This window comes from Hyla sarda, chromosome 2 (genome assembly GCF_029499605.1).
Source record: "Hyla sarda isolate aHylSar1 chromosome 2, aHylSar1.hap1, whole genome shotgun sequence".
Lineage (NCBI taxonomy): Eukaryota > Metazoa > Chordata > Amphibia > Anura > Hylidae > Hyla > Hyla sarda.
In genome coordinates, this window is record NC_079190.1 from 341664145 (window position 1) to 341681100 (window position 16956).

The following is a 16956-nucleotide window of genomic DNA, read 5'->3' on the forward strand; positions in this document are numbered from 1 at the left end:
AACTGATGACAACATGTACTCTATCATACTCATGTTTAAAGGATTTCATTGATTTCCATATAAACCTTCAACATACTTTGAAAAACTATTTTGTTTTTACTGACATTTGACACAACCTTTTTGTTTCACAACTCAAACTCGGAACTTTAGAAAATGCTCTCAGCTTCAGTTAAAAGGTTAAAACGTATAGGTGGGAAAAATCTGAAAATCCTAATTGTTGGGGCTATACTTTCAGGGATCATTTCTAAAGTCTTTGAAGGGAGAAATGTGGCTGAAAGAGTCCAAGCTCACTATCCACAATGATGAGATTTAGAGCTTTCTTCTGAGCATGAAAGCGGTTGACTACATTGCAGTTTTGCAATGGTTGTCTGCTTTTGATGACTGTGTTCTTCTTTTTTTCAAAAGAAGTAATAGAAGAAAGTTCTTTCAGAGTGGTGAGTGTAGTATGTAACACCAAGTTATGTTAAATTAAAGTGTTAAACCATGCATTTCAATTCTCTACAGTGTTACTTGCTCTATCTTCTTTTTTAATCTACAGTTAACCATATAATAAACTTAAGAAAGTTTTGTACTTTTGAGCCAAAGCTCAGGAGGCTGCTATAAAGTTTTTTTTAGTACAAAAGTATCAAAACTCAGGTAACATATGCCCTGAATCCGGTTTTTTGATTGTAGGAAAGAGATGTTGTGGCATGACAAATATTTTATACTTTTTTTATGTTGAGATTTTCTTTAGTAAGGCTGGGTTAACATCTGGAATAGTTGAACTCAGCCTAGATCTCGACGCAACTGATGACAACATGTACTCTATCATACTCATGTTTAAAGGATTTCATTGATTTCCATATAAACCTTCAACATACTTTGAAAAACTATTTTGTTTTTACTGACATTTGACACAACCTTTTTGTTTCACAACTCAAACTCGGAACTTTAGAAAATGCTCTCAGCTTCAGTTAAAAGGTTAAAACGTATAGGTGGGAAAAATCTGAAAATCCTAATTGTTGGGGCTATACTTTCAGGGATCATTTCTAAAGTCTTTGAAGGGAGAAATGTGGCTGAAAGAGTCCAAGCTCACTATCCACAATGATGAGATTTAGAGCTTTCTTCTGAGCATGAAAGCGGTTGACTACATTGCAGTTTTGCAATGGTTGTCTGCTTTTGATGACTGTGTTCTTCTTTTTTTCAAAAGAAGTAATAGAAGAAAGTTCTTTCAGAGTGGTGAGTGTAGTATGTAACACCAAGTTATGTTAAATTAAAGTGTTAAACCATGCATTTCAATTCTCTACAGTGTTACTTGCTCTATCTTCTTTTTTAATCTACAGTTAACCATATAATAAACTTAAGAAAGTTTTGTACTTTTGAGCCAAAGCTCAGGAGGCTGCTATAAAGTTTTTTTTAGTACAAAAGTATCAAAACTCAGGTAACATATGCCCTGAATCCGGTTTTTTGATTGTAGGAAAGAGATGTTGTGGCATGACAAATATTTTATACTTTTTTATGTTGAGATTTTCTTTAGTAAGGCTGGGTTAACATCTGGAATAGTTGAACTCAGCCTAGATCTCGACGCAACTGATGACAACATGTACTCTATCATACTCATGTTTAAAGGATTTCATTGATTTCCATATAAACCTTCAACATACTTTGAAAAACTATTTTGTTTTTACTGACATTTGACACAACCTTTTTGTTTCACAACTCAAACTCGGAACTTTTGAAAAGGATCTCGGCTTCAGTTAAAAGGTTAAACCGTATAGGTGGGAAAAATCTGAAAATCCTAATTGTTAGGGCTATACTTTCAGAGATTATTTCAAAAGTCTTTGAAGGGAGAAATGTGGCTGAAAGAGTCCAAGCTCACTATCCACAATGATGAGATTTAGAGCTTTCTTCTGAGCATGAAAGCGGTTGACTACATTGCAGTTTTGCAATGGTTGTCTGCTTTTGATGACTGTGTTCTTCTTTTTTTCAAAAGAAGTAATAGAAGAAAGTTCTTTCAGAGTGGTGAGTGTAGTATGTAACACCAAGTTATGTTAAATTAAAGTGTTAAACCATGCTTTTCAATTCTCTACAATGTTACTTGCTTTATCTTCTTTTTTAATCTACAGTTAACCATATAATAAACTTAAGAAAGTTTTGTATTTTTGAGCCAAAGCTCAGGAGGCTGCTATAAAGTTTTTTTTTAGTACAAAGGTATCAAAACTCAGGTAACATATGCCCTGAGTCCGGTTTTTTGATTGTAGGAAAGAGATGTTGTGGCATGACAAATATTTTATACTTTTTTTATGTTGAGATTTTCTTTAGTAAGGCTGGGTTAACATCTGGAATAGTTGAACTCAGCCTAGATCTCGACGCAACTGATGACAACATGTACTCTATCATACTCATGTTTAAAGGATTTCATTGATTTCCATATAAACCTTCAACATACTTTGAAAAACTATTTTGTTTTTACTGACATTTGACACAACCTTTTTGTTTCACAACTCAAACTCGGAACTTTTGAAAAGGATCTCGGCTTCAGTTAAAAGGTTAAACAGTATAGGTGGGAAAAATCTGAAAATCCTAATTGTTAGGGCTATACTTTCAGAGATCATTTCTAAAGTCTTTGAAGGGAGAAATGTGGCTGAAAGAGTCCAAGCTCACTTTCCACAATGATGAGATTTAGAGCTTTCTTCTGAGCATGAACGCGGTTGACAACATTGCAGTTTTGCAATGGTTGTCTGCTTTTGATGACTGTGTTCTTCTTTTTTTCAAAAGAAGTAGTAGAAGAATGTTCTTTCAGAGTGGTGAGTGTAGTATGTAACACCAAGTTATGTTAAATTAAAGTGTTAAACCATGCATTTCAATTCTCTACAGTGTTACTTGCTTTATCTTCTTTTTTAATCTACAGTTATCCATATAATAAACTTAAGAAAGTTTTGTATTTTTGAGCTAAAGCTCACGAGGCTGCTATAAATTTTTTTAGTACAAAAGTATCAAAACTCAGGTAACATATGCCCTAAGTCCGGTTTTATGATTGTAGGAAAGAGCTGTTGTGGCATGACAAATATTTTATACTTTTTTTATGTTGAGATTTTCTTTAGTAAGGCTGGCTTAACATCTGGAATAGTTGAACTCAGCCTAGATCTCGACGCAACTGATGACAACATGTACTCTATCATACTCATGTTTGAAGGATTTCCATATAAACCTTCAACATACTTTGAAAAACTATTTTGTTTTTACTGACATTTGACACAACCTTTTTGTTTCACAACTTAAACTCGGAACTTTTGAAAATGATCTCAGCTTCAGTTAAAAGGTTAAACCGTATAGGTGTGAAAAATCTGAAAATCCTAATTGTTAGGGCTATACTTTCAGGGATCATTTCTAAAGTCTTTGAAGGGAGAAATGTGGCTGAAAGAGTCCAAGCTCACTATCCACAATGATGAGATTTAGAGCTTTCTTCTGAGCATGAAAGCGTTTGACTACATTGCAGTTTTGCAATGGTTGTCTGCTTTTGATGACTGTGTTCTTCTTTTTTTCAAAAGAAGTAATAGAAGAAAGTTCTTTCAGAGTGGTGAGTGTAATATGTAACACCAAGTTATGTTAAATTAAAGTGTTAAACCATGTGTTTCAATTCTCTACTGTGTTACTTGCTCTATCTTCTTATTTTAATCTACAGTTAACCATATAATAAACTTAAGAAAGTTTTGTATTTTTGAACCAAAGCTCAGGAGGCTGCTATAAAGTTTTTTTTAGTACAAAAGTATCAAAACTCAGGTAACATATGCCCTAAGTCCGGTTTTTTGATTGTAGGAAAGAGATGTTGTGGCATGACAAATATTTTATACTTTTTTATGTTGAGATTTTCTTTAGTAAGGCTGGGTTAACATCTGGAATAGTTGAACTCAGCCTAGATCTCGACGCAACTGATGACAACATGTACTCTATCATACTCATGTTTAAAGGAATTCATTGATTTCCATATAAACCTTCAACATACTTTTAAAAACTATTTTGTTTTTACTGACATTTGACACAACCTTTTTGTTTCACAACTCACACTCGGAACTTTTGAAAATTATCTCAGCTTCAGTTAAAAGGTTAAACCGTATAGGTGGGAAAAATCTGAAAATCCTAATTGTTAGGGCTATACTTTCAGGGATCATTTCTAAAGTCTTTGAAGGGAGAAATGTGGCTGAAAGAGTCCAAGCTCACCATCCACAATGATGAGATCTAGAGCTTTCTTCTGAGCATGAAAGCGGTTGACAACATTGCAGTTTAGCAATGGTTGTCTGCTTTTGATGACTGTGTTCTTCTTTTTTTCAAAAGAAGTAATAGAAGAAAGTTCTTTCAGAGTGGTGAGTGTAGTATGTAACACCAAGTTATGTTAAATTAAAGTGTTAAACCATGCATTTCAATTCTCTACAGTGTTACTTGCTTTATCTTCTTTTTTAATCTACAGTTAACCATATAATAAACTTAAGAAAGTTTTGTATTTTTGAGCTAAAGCTCACGAGGCTGCTATAAATTTTTTTAGTACAAAAGTATCAAAACTCAGGTAACATATGCCCTGAGTCCGGTTTTATGATTGTAGGAAAGAGATGTTGTGGCATGACAAATATTTTATACTTTTTTTATGTTGAGATTTTCTTTAGTAAGGCTGGGTTAACATCTGGAATAGTTGAACTCAGCCTAGATCTCGACGCAACTGATGACAACATGTACTCTATCATACTCATATTTGAAGGATTTCCATATAAACCTTCAACATACTTTGAAAAACTATTTTGTTTTTACTGACATTTGACACAATCTTTTTGTTTCACAACTCAAACTCGGAACTTTTGAAAATGATCTCAGCTTCAGTTAAAAGGTTAAACCGTATAGGTGGGAAAAATCTGAAAATCCTAATTGTTAGGGCTATACTTTCAGGGATCATTTCTAAAGTCTTTGAAGGGAGAAATGTGGCTGAAAGAGTCCAAGCTCACTATCCACAATGATGAGATTTAGAGCTTTCTTCTGAGCATGAAAGCGGTTGACAACATTGCAGTTTTGCAATGGGTGTCTGCTTTTGATGACTGTGTTCTTCTTTTTTTCAAAAGAAGTAATAGAAGAAAGTTCTTTCAGAGTGGTGAGTGTAGTATGTAACACTAAGTTATGTTAAATTATAGTGTTAAACCATGCGTTTCAATTCTCTACTGTGTTACTTACTCTCTCTTCATTTTTTAATCTACAGTTAACCATATAATAAACTTAAGAAAGTTTAGTATTTTCGAGCCAAAGCTCACGAGGCTGCTATAAAGTTTTTTTTATTACAAAAGTATCAAAACTCAGGTAACATATGCCCTGAGTCCGGTTTTAAGATTGTAGGAAAGAGATGTTGTGGCATGACAAATATTTTATACTTTTTTATGTTGAGATTTTCTTTAGTAAGGCTGGGTTAACATCTGGAATAGTTGAACTCAGCCTAGATCTCGACGCAACTGATGACAACATGTACTCTATCATACTCATGTTTAAAGGATTTCCATATAAACCTTCACATACTTTGAAAAACTATTTTGTTTTTACTGACATTTGACACAACCTTTTTGTTTCACAACTCAAACTCGGAACTTTAGAAAATGCTCTCAGCTTCAGTTAAAAGGTTAAACCGTATAGGTGGGAAAAATCTGAAAATCCTAATTGTTAGGGCTATACTTTCAGGGATCATTTCTAAAGTCTTTGAAGGGAGAAATGTGGCTGAAAGAGTCCAAGCTCATTATCCACAATGATGAGATTTAGAGCTTTCTTCTGAGCATGAAAGCGGTTGACAACATTGCAGTTTTGCAATGGTTGTCTGCTTTTGATGACTGTGTTCTTCTTTTTTTCAAAAGAAGTAATAGAAGAAAGTTCTTTCAGAGTGGTGAGTGTAGTATGTAACACCAAGTTATGTTAAATTAAAGTGTTAAACCATGCATTTCAATTCTCTACAGTGTTACTTGCTTTATCTTCTTTTTTAATCTACAGTTAACCATATAATAAACTTAAGAAAGTTTTGTATTTTTGAGCTAAAGCTCACGAGGCTGCTATAATTGTTTTTTAGTACAAAAGTATCAAAACTCAGGTAACATATGCCCTGAGTCTGGTTTTATGATTGTAGGAAAGAGATGTTGTGGCATGACAAATATTTTATACTTTTTTTATGTTGAGATTTTCTTTAGTAAGGCTGGGTTAACATCTGGAATAGTTGAACTCAGCCTAGATCTTGACGCAACTGATGACAACATGTACTCTATCATACTCATGTTTAAAGGATTTCATTGATTTCCATATAAACCTTCAACATACTTTGAAAAACTATTTTGTTTTTACTGACATTTGACACATCCTTTTTGTTTCACAACTCAAACTCGGAACTTTTGAAAAGGATCTCGGCTTCAGTTAAAAGGTTAAACCGTATAGGTGGGAAAAATCTGAAAATCCTAATTGTTAGGGCTATACTTTCAGGGATCATTTCTAAAGTCTTTGAAGGGAGAAATGTGGCTGAAAGAGTCCAAGCTCACTATCCACAATGATGAGATTTAGAGCTTTCTTCTGAGCATGAAAGCGTTTGACAACATTGCATTTTTGCAATGGTTGTCTGCTTTTGATGACTGTGTTCTTCTTTTTTTCAAAAGAAGTAATAGAAGAAAGTTCTTTCAGAGTGGTGAGTGTAGTATGTAACACCAAGTTATGTTAATTTAAAGTGTTAAACCATGTGTTTCAATTCTCTACTGTGTTACTTGCTCTATCTTCTTTTTTTAATCTACAGTTAACCATATAATAAACTTAAGAAAGTTTTGTATTTTTGAACCAAAGCTCACGAGGCTGCTATAAAGTTTTTTTTATTACAAAAGTATCAAAACTCAGGTAACATATGCCCTGAGTCCGGTTTTTTGATTGTAGGAAAGAGATGTTGTGGCATGACAAATATTTTATACTTTTTTTATGTTGAGATTTTCTTTAGTAAGGCTGGGTTAACATCTGGAATAGTTGAACTCAGCCTAGATCTCGACGCAACTGATGACAACATGTACTCTATCATACTCATGTTTAAAGGATTTCATTGATTTCCATATAAACCTTCAACATACTTTGAAAAACTATTTTGTTTTTACTGACATTTGACACAACCTTTTTGTTTCACAACTTAAACTCGGAACTTTTGAAAATGATCTCAGCTTCAGTTAAAAGGTTAAACCGTATAGGTGTGAAAAATCTGAAAATCCTAATTGTTAGGGCTATACTTTCAGGGATCATTTCTAAAGTCTTTGAAGGGAGAAATGTGGCTGAAAGAGTCCAAGCTCACTATCCACAATGATGAGATTTAGAGCTTTCTTCTGAGCATGAAAGCGTTTGACAACATTGCATTTTTGCAATGGTTGTCTGCTTTTGATGACTGTGTTCTTCTTTTTTTCAAAAGAAGTAATAGAAGAAAGTTCTTTCAGAGTGGTGAGTGTAGTATGTAACACCAAGTTATGTTAAATTAAAGTGTTAAACCATGTGTTTCAATTCTCTACTGTGTTACTTGATCTATCTTCTTATTTTAATCTACAGTTAACCATATAATGAACTTAAGAAAGTTTTGTATTTTTGAACCAAAGCTCAGGAGGCTGCTATAAAGTTTTTTTTAGTACAAAAGTGTCAAAACTCAGGTAACATATGCCCTAAGTCCGGTTTTTTGATTGTAGGAAAGAGATGTTGTGGCATGACAAATATTTTATACTTTTTTATGTTGAGATTTTCTTTAGTAAGGCTGGGTTAACATCTGGAATAGTTGAACTCAGCCTAGATCTCGACGCAACTGATGACAACATGTACTCTATCATACTCATGTTTAAAGGATTTCATTGATTTCCATATAAACCTTCAACATACTTTGAAAAACTATTTTGTTTTTACTGACATTTGACACAACCTTTTTGTTTCACAACTCAAACTCGGAACTTTTGAAAAGGATCTCGGCTTCAGTTAAAAGGTTAAACCGTATAGGTGGGAAAAATATGAAAATCCTAATTGTTAGGGCTATACTTTCAGAGATCATTTCTAAAGTCTTTGAAGGGAGAAATGTGGCTGAAAGAGTCCAAGCTCACTATCCACAATGATGAGATTTAGAGCTTTCTTCTGAGCATGAAAGCGGTTGACAACATTGCAGTTTTGCAATGGTTGTCTGCTTTTGATGGCTGTGTTCTTCTTTTTTTCAAAAGAAGTAATAGAAGAAAGTTCTTTCAGAGTGGTGAGTGTAGTATGTAACACCAAGTTATGTTAAATTAAAGTGTTAAACCATGCTTTTCAATTCTCTACAGTGTTACTTGCTTTATCTTCTTTTTTAATCTACAGTTAACCATATAATAAACTTAAGAAAGTTTTGTATTTTTGAGCCAAAGCTCAGGAGGCTGCTATAAAGTTTTTTTTTAGTACAAAGGTATCAAAACTCAGGTAACATATGCCCTGAGTCCGGTTTTTTGATTGTAGGAAAGAGATGTTGTGGCATGACAAATATTTTATACTTTTTTTATGTTGAGATTTTCTTTAGTAAGGCTGGGTTAACATCTGGAATAGTTGAACTCAGACTAGATCTCGACGCAACTGATGACAACATGTACTCTATCATACTCATGTTTAAAGGATTTCATTGATTTCCATATAAACCTTCAACATACTTTGAAAAACTATTTTGTTTTTACTGACATTTGACACAACCTTTTTGTTTCACAACTCAAACTCGGAACTTTTGAAAAGGATCTCGGCTTCAGTTAAAAGGTTAAACCGTATAGGTGGGAAAAATCTGAAAATCCTAATTGTTAGGGCTATACTTTCAGAGATCATTTCTAAAGTCTTTGAAGGGAGAAATGTGGCTGAAAGAGTCCAAGCTCACTATCCACAATGATGAGATTTAGAGCTTTCTTCTGAGCATGAAAGCGGTTGACAACATTGCAGTTTTGCAATGGTTGTCTGCTTTTGATGACTGTGTTCTTCTTTTTTTCAAAAGAAGTAATAGAAGAAAGTTCTTTCAGAGTGGTGAGTATAGTATGTAACACCAAGTTATGTTAAATTAAAGTGTTAAACCATGCATTTCAATTCTCTACAGTGTTACTTGCTTTATCTTCTTTTTTAATCTACAGTTAACCATATAATAAACTTAAGAAAGTTTTGTATTTTTGAGCTAAAGCTCACGAGGCTGCTATAAATTTTTTTAGTACAAAAGTATCAAAACTCAGGTAACATATGCCCTGAGTCCGGTTTTATGATTGTAGGAAAGAGATGTTGTGGCATGACAAATATTTTATACTTTTTTTATGTTGAGATTTTCTTTAGTAAGGCTGGGTTAACATCTGGAATAGTTGAACTCAGCCTAGATCTCGACGCAACTGATGACAACATGTACTCTATCATACTCATGTTTGAAGGATTTCCATATATACCTTCAACATACTTAGAAAAACTATTTTGTTTTTACTGACATTTGACACAATCTTTTTGTTTCACAACTCAAACTCGGAACTTTGGAAAAGGATCTTGGCTTCAGTTAAAAGGTTAAACCGTATAGGTGGGAAAAATCTGAAAATCCTAGTTGTTAGGGCTATACTTTCAGAGATCATTTCTAAAGTCTTTGAAGGGAGAAACGTGGCTGAAAGAGTCCAAGCTCACTATCCACAATGATGAGATTTAGAGCTTTCTTCTGAGCATGAAAGCGGTTGACAACATTGCAGTTTTGCAATGGTTGTCTGCTTTTGATGACTGTGTTCTTCTTTTTTTCAAAAGAAGTAATAGAAGAAAGTTCTTTCAGAGTGGTGAGTGTAGTATGTAACACCAAGTTATGTTAAATTAAAGTGTTAAACCATGCATTTCAATTCTCTACAGTGTTACTTGCTTTATCTTCTTTTTTTAATCTACAGTTAACCATATAATAAACTTAAGAAAGTTTTGTATTTTTGAGCTAAAGCTCACGAGGCTGCTATAAATTTTTTTAGTACAAAAGTATCAAAACTCAGGTAACATATGCCCTGAATCTGGTTTTATGATTGTAGGAAAGAGATGTTGTGGCATGACAAATATTTTATACTTTTTTTATGTTGAGATTTTCTTTAGTAAGGCTGGGTTAACATCTGGAATAGTTGAACTCAGCCTAGATCTTGACGCAACTGATGACAACATGTACTCTATCATACTCATGTTTAAAGGATTTCATTGATTTCCATATAAACCTTCAACATAATTTGAAAAACTATTTTGTTTTTACTGACATTTGACACAACCTTTTTGTTTCACAACTCAAACTCGGAACTTTTGAAAAGGATCTCGGCTTCAGTTAAAAGGTTAAACCGTATAGGTGGGAAAAATCTGAAAATCCTAATTGTTAGGGCTATACTTTCAGAAATCATTTCTAAAGTCTTTGAAGGGAGAAATGTGGCAGAAAGAGTCCAAGCTCACTATCAACAATGATGAGATTTAGAGCTTTCTTCTGAGCATGAAAGCGGTTGACAACATTGCAGTTTTGCAATGGTTGTCTGCTTTTGATGACTGTGTTCTTCTTTTTTTCAAAAGAAGTAATAGAAGAAAGTTCTTTCAGAGTGGTGAGTGTAGTATGTAACACCAAGTTATGTTAAATTAAAGTGTTAAACCATACTTTTCAATTCTTTACAGTGTTACTTGCTTTATCTTCTTTTTAATCTACAGTTAACCATATAATAAACTTAAGAAAGTTTTGTATTTTTGAGCCAAAGCTCAGGAGGCTGCTATAAAGTTTTTTTTATTACAAAAGTATTAAAACTCAGGTAACATATGCCCTGAGTCCGGTTTTTTGATTGTAGGAAAGAGATGTTGTGGCATGACAAATATTTTATACTTTTTTTATGTTGAGATTTTCTTTAGTAAGGCTGGGTTAACATCTGGAATAGTTGAACTCAGCCTAGATCTCGACGCAACTGATGACAACATGTACTCTATCATACTCATGTTTAAAGGATTTCATTGATTTCCATATAAACCTTCAACATACTTTGAAAAACTATTTTGTTTTTACTGACATTTGACACAACCTTTTTGTTTCACAACTCCAACTCGGAACTTTTGAAAATGATCTCAGCTTCAGTTAAGAGGTTAACCGTATAGGTGGGAAAAATCTGAAAATCCTAATTGTTAGGGCTATACTTTCAGGGATCATTTCTAAAGTCTTTGAAGGGAGAAATGTGGCTGAAAGAGTCCAAGCTCACTATCCACAATGATGAGATTTAGAGCTTTCTTCTGAGCATGAAAGCGGTTGACAACATTGCAGTTTTGCAATGGTTGTCTGCTTTTGATGACTGTGTTCTTCTTTTTTTCAAAAGAAGTAATAGAAGAAAGTTCTTTCAGAGTGGTGAGTATAGTATGTAACACCAAGTTATGTTAAATTAAAGTGTTAAACCATGCATTTCAATTCTCTACAGTGTTACTTGCTTTATCTTCTTTTTTAATCTACAGTTAACCATATAATAAACTTAAGAAAGTTTTGTATTTTTGAGCTAAAGCTCACGAGGCTGCTATAAATTTTTTTAGTACAAAAGTATCAAAACTCAGGTAACATATGCCCTGAGTCCGGTTTTATGATTGTAGGAAAGAGATGTTGTGGCATGACAAATATTTTATACTTTTTTTATGTTGAGATTTTCTTTAGTAAGGCTGGGTTAACATCTGGAATAGTTGAACTCAGCCTAGATCTCGACGCAACTGATGACAACATGTACTCTATCATACTCATGTTTAAAGGATTTCATTGATTTCCATATAAACCTTCAACATACTTTGAAAAACTATTTTGTTTTTACTGACATTTGACACAACCTTTTTGTTTCACAACTCAAACTCGGAACTTTAGAAAATGTTCTCAGCTTCAGTTAAAAGGTTAAACCGTATAGGTGGGTAAAATCTGAAAATCCTAATTGTTAGGGCTATACTTTCAGGGATCATTTCTAATGTCTTTGAAGGGAGAAATGTGGCTGAAAGAGTCCAAGCTCACTATCCACAATGATGAGATTTAGAGCTTTCTTCTGAGCATGAAAGCGGTTGACAACATTGCAGTTTTACAATGGTTGGCTGCTTTTGATGACTGTGTTCTTCTTTTTTTCAAAAGAAGTAATAGAAGAAAGTTCTTTCAGAGTGGTGAGTGTAGTATGTAACACCAAGTTATGTTAAATTAAAGTGTTAAACCATGCATTTCAATTCTCTATAGTGTTACTTGCTCTATCTTCTTTTTTAATCTACAGTTAACCATATAATAAACTTAAGAAAGTTTTGTATTTTTGAGCCAAAGCTCAGGAGGCTGCTATAAAGTTTTTTTTAGTACAAAAGTATCAAAACTCAGGTAACATATGCCCTGAATCCGGTTTTTTGATTGTAGGAAAGAGATGTTGTGGCATGACAAATATTTTATACTTTTTTATGTTGAGATTTTCTTTAGTAAGGCTGGGTTAACATCTGGAATAGTTGAACTCAGCCTAGATCTCGACGCAACTGATGACAACATGTACTCTATCATACTCATGTTTAAAGGATTTCATTGATTTCCATATAAACCTTCAACATACTTTGAAAAACTATTTTGTTTTTACTGACATTTGACACAACCTTTTTGTTTCACAACTCAAACTCGGAACTTTTGAAAAGGATCTCGGCTTCAGTTAAAAGGTTAAACCGTATAGGTGGGAAAAATCTGAAAATCCTAATTGTTAGGGCTATACTTTCAGAGATCATTTCAAAAGTCTTTGAAGGGAGAAATGTGGCTGAAAGAGTCCAAGCTCACTATCCACAATAATGAGATTTAGAGCTTTCTTCTGAGCATGAAAGTGGTTGACTACATTGCAGTTTTGCAATGGTTGTCTGCTTTTGATGACTGTGTTCTTCTTTTTTTCAAAAGAAGTAATAGAAGAAAGTTCTTTCAGAGTGGTGAGTGTAGTATGTAACACCAAGTTATGTTAAATTAAAGTGTTAAACCATGCTTTTCAATTCTCTACAGTGTTACTTGCTTTATCTTCTTTTTTAATCTACAGTTAACCATATAATAAACTTAAGAAAGTTTTGTATTTTTGAGCTAAAGCTCACGAGGCTGCTATAAATTTTTTTTGTACAAAAGTATCAAAACTCAGGTAACATATGCCCTGAGTCCGGTTTTATGATTGTAGGAAAGAGATGTTGTGGCATGACAAATATTTTATACTTTTTTTATGTTGAGATTTTCTTTAGTAAGGCTGGGTTAACATCTGGAATAGTTGAAGTCAGCCTAGATCTCGACGCAACTGATGACAACATGTACTCTATCATACTCATGTTTAAAGGATTTCATTGATTTCCATATAAACCTTCAACATACTTTGAAAAACTATTTTGTTTTTACTGACATTTGACACAACCTTTTTGTTTCACAACTCAAACTCGGAACTTTTGAAAATTATCTCAGCTTCAGTTAAAAGGTTAAACCGTATAGGTGGGAAAAATCTGAAAATCCTAATTGTTAGGGCTATACTTTCAGGGATCATTTCTAAAGTCTTTGAAGGGAGAAATGTGGCTGAAAGAGACCAAGCTCACCATCCACAATGATGAGATTTAGAGCTTTCTTCTGAGCATGAAAGCGGTTGACAACATTGCAGTTTAGCAATGGTTGTCTGCTTTTGATTACTGTGTTCTTCTTTTTTTTCAAAAGAAATAATAGAAGAAAGTTCTTTCAGAGTGGTGAGTGTAGTATGTGACACCAAGTTATGTTAAATTAAAGTGTTAAACCATGTGTTTCAATTCTCTACTGTGTTACTTGCTCTATCTTCTTTTTTTAATCTAGTTAACCATATAATAAACTTAAGAAAGTTTTGTATTTTTGAGCCAAAGCTCAGGAGGCTGCTATAAAGTTTTTTTTAGTACAAAGGTATCAAAACTCAGGTAACATATGCCCTGAGTCCGGTTTTTTGATTGTAGGAAAGAGATGTTGTGGCATGACAAATATTTTATACTTTTTTTATGTTGAGATATTCTTTAGTAAGGCTGGGTTAACATCTGGAATAGTTGAACTCAGCCTAGATCTCGACGCAACTGATGACAACATGTACTCTATCATACTCATGTTTGAAGGATTTCCATATAAACCTTCAACATACTTTGAAAAACTATTTTGTTTTTACTGACATTTGACACAACCTTTTTGTTTCACAACTCAAACTCGGAACTTTAGAAAATGCTCTCAGCTTCAGTTAAAAGGTTAAACCGTATAGGTGGGAAAAATCTGAAAATCCTAATTGTTAGGGCTATACTTTCAGGGATCATTTCTAAAGTCTTTGAAGGGAGAAATGTGGCTGAAAGAGTCCAAGCTCACTATGCACAATGATGAGATTTAGAGCTTTCTTCTGAGCATGAAAGCGGTTGACAACATTGCAGTTTTGCAATGGTTGTCTGCTTTTGATGACTGTGTTCTTCTTTTTTTCAAAAGAAGTAATAGAAGAAAGTTCTTTCAGAGTGGTGAGTGTAGTATGTAACACCAAGTTATGTTAAATTAAAGTGTTAAACCATGCATTTCAATTCTCTACAGTGTTACTTGCTCTATCTTCTTTTTTAATCTACAGTTAACCATATAATAAACTTAAGAAAGTTTTGTATTTTTGAGCCAAAGCTCAGGAGGCTGCTATAAAGTTTTTTTTAGTACAAAAGTATCAAAACTCAGGTAACATATGCCCTGAATCCGGTTTTTTGATTGTAGGAAAGAGATGTTGTGGCATGACAAATATTTTATACTTTTTTATGTTGAGATTTTCTTTAGTAAGGCTGGGTTAACATCTGGAATAGTTGAACTCAGCCTAGATCTCGAGGCAACTGATGACAACATGTACTCTATCATACTCATGTTTAAAGGATTTCATTGATTTCCATATAAACCTTCAACATACTTTGAAAAACTATTTTGTTTTTACTGACATTTGACACAACCTTTTTGTTTCACAACTCAAACTCGGAACTTTTGAAAAGGATCTCGGCTTCAGTTAAAAGGTTAAACCGTATAGGTGGGAAAAATCTGAAAATCCTAATTGTTAGGGCTATACTTTCAGAGATCATTTCAAAAGTCTTTGAAGGGAGAAATGTGGCTGAAAGAGTCCAAGCTCACTATCCACAATGATGAGATTTAGAGCTTTCTTCTGAGCATGAAAGCGGTTGACTACATTGCAGTTTTGCAATGGTTGTCTGCTTTTGATGACTGTGTTCTTCTTTTTTTCAAAAGAAGTAATAGAAGAAAGTTCTTTCAGAGTGGTGAGTGTAGTATGTAACACCAAGTTATGTTAAATTAAAGTGTTAAACCATGCTTTTCAATTCTCTACAGTGTTACTTGCTTTATCTTCTTTTTTAATCTACAGTTAACCATATAATAAACTTAAGAAAGTTTTGTATTTTTGAGCTAAAGCTCACGAGGCTGCTATAAATTTTTTTTGTACAAAAGTATCAAAACTCAGGTAACATATGCCCTGAGTCCGGTTTTATGATTGTAGGAAAGAGATGTTGTGGCATGACAAATATTTTATACTTTTTTTATGTTGAGATTTTCTTTAGTAAGGCTGGGTTAACATCTGGAATAGTTGAAGTCAGCCTAGATCTCGACGCAACTGATGACAACATGTACTCTATCATACTCATGTTTAAAGGATTTCATTGATTTCCATATAAACCTTCAACATACTTTGAAAAACTATTTTGTTTTTACTGACATTTGACACAACCTTTTTGTTTCACAACTCAAACTCGGAACTTTTGAAAATTATCTCAGCTTCAGTTAAAAGGTTAAACCGTATAGGTGGGAAAAATCTGAAAATCCTAATTGTTAGGGCTATACTTTCAGGGATCATTTCTAAAGTCTTTGAAGGGAGAAATGTGGCTGAAAGAGACCAAGCTCACCATCCACAATGATGAGATTTAGAGCTTTCTTCTGAGCATGAAAGCGGTTGACAACATTGCAGTTTAGCAATGGTTGTCTGCTTTTGATGACTGTGTTCTTCTTTTTTTCAAAAGAAATAATAGAAGAAAGTTCTTTCAGAGTGGTGAGTGTAGTATGTAACACCAAGTTATGTTAAATTAAAGTGTTAAACCATGTGTTTCAATTCTCTACTGTGTTACTTGCTCTATCTTCTTTTTTTAATCTAGTTAACCGCATAATAAACTTAAGAAAGTTTTGTATTTTTGAGCCAAAGCTCAGGAGGCTGCTATAAAGTTTTTTTTTAGTACAAAGGTATCAAAACTCAGGTAACATATGCCCTGAGTCCGGTTTTTTGATTGTAGGAAAGAGATGTTGTGGCATGACAAATATTTTATACTTTTTTTATGTTGAGATTTTCTTTAGTAAGGCTGGGTTAACATCTGGAATAGTTGAACTCAGCCTAGATCTCGACGCAACTGATGACAACATGTACTCTATCATACTCATGTTTAAAGGATTTCCATATAAACCTTCACATACTTTGAAAAACTATTTTGTTTTTACTGACATTTGACACAACCTTTTTGTTTCACAACTCAAACTCGGAACTTTAGAAAATGCTCTCAGCTTCAGTTAAAAGGTTAAACCGTATAGGTGGGAAAAATCTGAAAATCCTAATTGTTAGGGCTATACTTTCAGAGATCATTTCTAAAGTCTTTGAAGGGAGAAATGTGGCTGAAAGAGTCCAAGCTCACTATCCACAATGATGAGATTTAGAGCTTTCTTCTGAGCATGAAAGCGGTTGACAACATTGCAGTTTTGCAATGGTTGTCTGCTTTTGATGACTGTGTTCTTCTTTTTTTCAAAAGAAGTAATAGAAGAAAGTTCTTTCAGAGTGGTGAGTGTAGTATGTAACACCAAGTTATGTTAAATTAAAGTGTTAAACCATGCTTTTCAATTCTCTACAGTGTTACTTGCTTTATCTTCTTTTTTAATCTACAGTTAACCATATAATAAACTTAAGAAAG

General features: G+C 33.5%; 22 non-coding genes across 22 annotated transcripts; all 22 read left to right on the forward strand.

The window, feature by feature from the left end:
- The first annotated feature begins 219 nt into the window (after positions 1-219).
- Positions 220-436, forward strand: LOC130358909 (small nucleolar RNA U3). Its single transcript, XR_008889701.1, has one exon. It is a non-coding gene; the product is annotated as a small nucleolar RNA U3 (small nucleolar RNA).
- A 567-nt stretch (positions 437-1003) lies between these two features.
- On the forward strand, positions 1004-1220 carry LOC130358910 (small nucleolar RNA U3). Its single transcript, XR_008889702.1, has one exon. It is a non-coding gene; the product is annotated as a small nucleolar RNA U3 (small nucleolar RNA).
- Positions 1221-1786: 566 nt separating this feature from the next.
- On the forward strand, positions 1787-2003 carry LOC130359330 (small nucleolar RNA U3). The gene has a single exon (XR_008890077.1). It is a non-coding gene; the product is annotated as a small nucleolar RNA U3 (small nucleolar RNA).
- A 568-nt stretch (positions 2004-2571) lies between these two features.
- Positions 2572-2788, forward strand: LOC130359237 (small nucleolar RNA U3). Its single transcript, XR_008889992.1, has one exon. It is a non-coding gene; the product is annotated as a small nucleolar RNA U3 (small nucleolar RNA).
- A 556-nt stretch (positions 2789-3344) lies between these two features.
- LOC130359006 (small nucleolar RNA U3) lies at positions 3345-3561 on the forward strand. Its single transcript, XR_008889786.1, has one exon. It is a non-coding gene; the product is annotated as a small nucleolar RNA U3 (small nucleolar RNA).
- Positions 3562-4128: 567 nt separating this feature from the next.
- On the forward strand, positions 4129-4345 carry LOC130360133 (small nucleolar RNA U3). Its single transcript, XR_008890611.1, has one exon. It is a non-coding gene; the product is annotated as a small nucleolar RNA U3 (small nucleolar RNA).
- Positions 4346-4901: 556 nt separating this feature from the next.
- Positions 4902-5118, forward strand: LOC130358920 (small nucleolar RNA U3). Its single transcript, XR_008889711.1, has one exon. It is a non-coding gene; the product is annotated as a small nucleolar RNA U3 (small nucleolar RNA).
- A 557-nt stretch (positions 5119-5675) lies between these two features.
- On the forward strand, positions 5676-5892 carry LOC130360108 (small nucleolar RNA U3). The gene has a single exon (XR_008890588.1). It is a non-coding gene; the product is annotated as a small nucleolar RNA U3 (small nucleolar RNA).
- A 566-nt stretch (positions 5893-6458) lies between these two features.
- On the forward strand, positions 6459-6675 carry LOC130360197 (small nucleolar RNA U3). The gene has a single exon (XR_008890668.1). It is a non-coding gene; the product is annotated as a small nucleolar RNA U3 (small nucleolar RNA).
- Positions 6676-7243: 568 nt separating this feature from the next.
- LOC130360198 (small nucleolar RNA U3) lies at positions 7244-7460 on the forward strand. The gene has a single exon (XR_008890669.1). It is a non-coding gene; the product is annotated as a small nucleolar RNA U3 (small nucleolar RNA).
- Positions 7461-8027: 567 nt separating this feature from the next.
- Positions 8028-8244, forward strand: LOC130359008 (small nucleolar RNA U3). Its single transcript, XR_008889788.1, has one exon. It is a non-coding gene; the product is annotated as a small nucleolar RNA U3 (small nucleolar RNA).
- Positions 8245-8812: 568 nt separating this feature from the next.
- LOC130360176 (small nucleolar RNA U3) lies at positions 8813-9029 on the forward strand. Its single transcript, XR_008890648.1, has one exon. It is a non-coding gene; the product is annotated as a small nucleolar RNA U3 (small nucleolar RNA).
- Positions 9030-9585: 556 nt separating this feature from the next.
- Positions 9586-9802, forward strand: LOC130360188 (small nucleolar RNA U3). Its single transcript, XR_008890660.1, has one exon. It is a non-coding gene; the product is annotated as a small nucleolar RNA U3 (small nucleolar RNA).
- Positions 9803-10368: 566 nt separating this feature from the next.
- On the forward strand, positions 10369-10585 carry LOC130359238 (small nucleolar RNA U3). Its single transcript, XR_008889993.1, has one exon. It is a non-coding gene; the product is annotated as a small nucleolar RNA U3 (small nucleolar RNA).
- Positions 10586-11150: 565 nt separating this feature from the next.
- LOC130360096 (small nucleolar RNA U3) lies at positions 11151-11367 on the forward strand. Its single transcript, XR_008890576.1, has one exon. It is a non-coding gene; the product is annotated as a small nucleolar RNA U3 (small nucleolar RNA).
- A 565-nt stretch (positions 11368-11932) lies between these two features.
- On the forward strand, positions 11933-12149 carry LOC130359298 (small nucleolar RNA U3). Its single transcript, XR_008890048.1, has one exon. It is a non-coding gene; the product is annotated as a small nucleolar RNA U3 (small nucleolar RNA).
- A 566-nt stretch (positions 12150-12715) lies between these two features.
- On the forward strand, positions 12716-12932 carry LOC130359315 (small nucleolar RNA U3). The gene has a single exon (XR_008890063.1). It is a non-coding gene; the product is annotated as a small nucleolar RNA U3 (small nucleolar RNA).
- Positions 12933-13497: 565 nt separating this feature from the next.
- LOC130359210 (small nucleolar RNA U3) lies at positions 13498-13715 on the forward strand. The gene has a single exon (XR_008889969.1). It is a non-coding gene; the product is annotated as a small nucleolar RNA U3 (small nucleolar RNA).
- A 557-nt stretch (positions 13716-14272) lies between these two features.
- Positions 14273-14489, forward strand: LOC130359184 (small nucleolar RNA U3). Its single transcript, XR_008889946.1, has one exon. It is a non-coding gene; the product is annotated as a small nucleolar RNA U3 (small nucleolar RNA).
- A 566-nt stretch (positions 14490-15055) lies between these two features.
- Positions 15056-15272, forward strand: LOC130359259 (small nucleolar RNA U3). Its single transcript, XR_008890012.1, has one exon. It is a non-coding gene; the product is annotated as a small nucleolar RNA U3 (small nucleolar RNA).
- A 565-nt stretch (positions 15273-15837) lies between these two features.
- Positions 15838-16054, forward strand: LOC130358957 (small nucleolar RNA U3). The gene has a single exon (XR_008889743.1). It is a non-coding gene; the product is annotated as a small nucleolar RNA U3 (small nucleolar RNA).
- Positions 16055-16611: 557 nt separating this feature from the next.
- On the forward strand, positions 16612-16828 carry LOC130360177 (small nucleolar RNA U3). Its single transcript, XR_008890649.1, has one exon. It is a non-coding gene; the product is annotated as a small nucleolar RNA U3 (small nucleolar RNA).
- Positions 16829-16956: the final 128 nt, after the last annotated feature.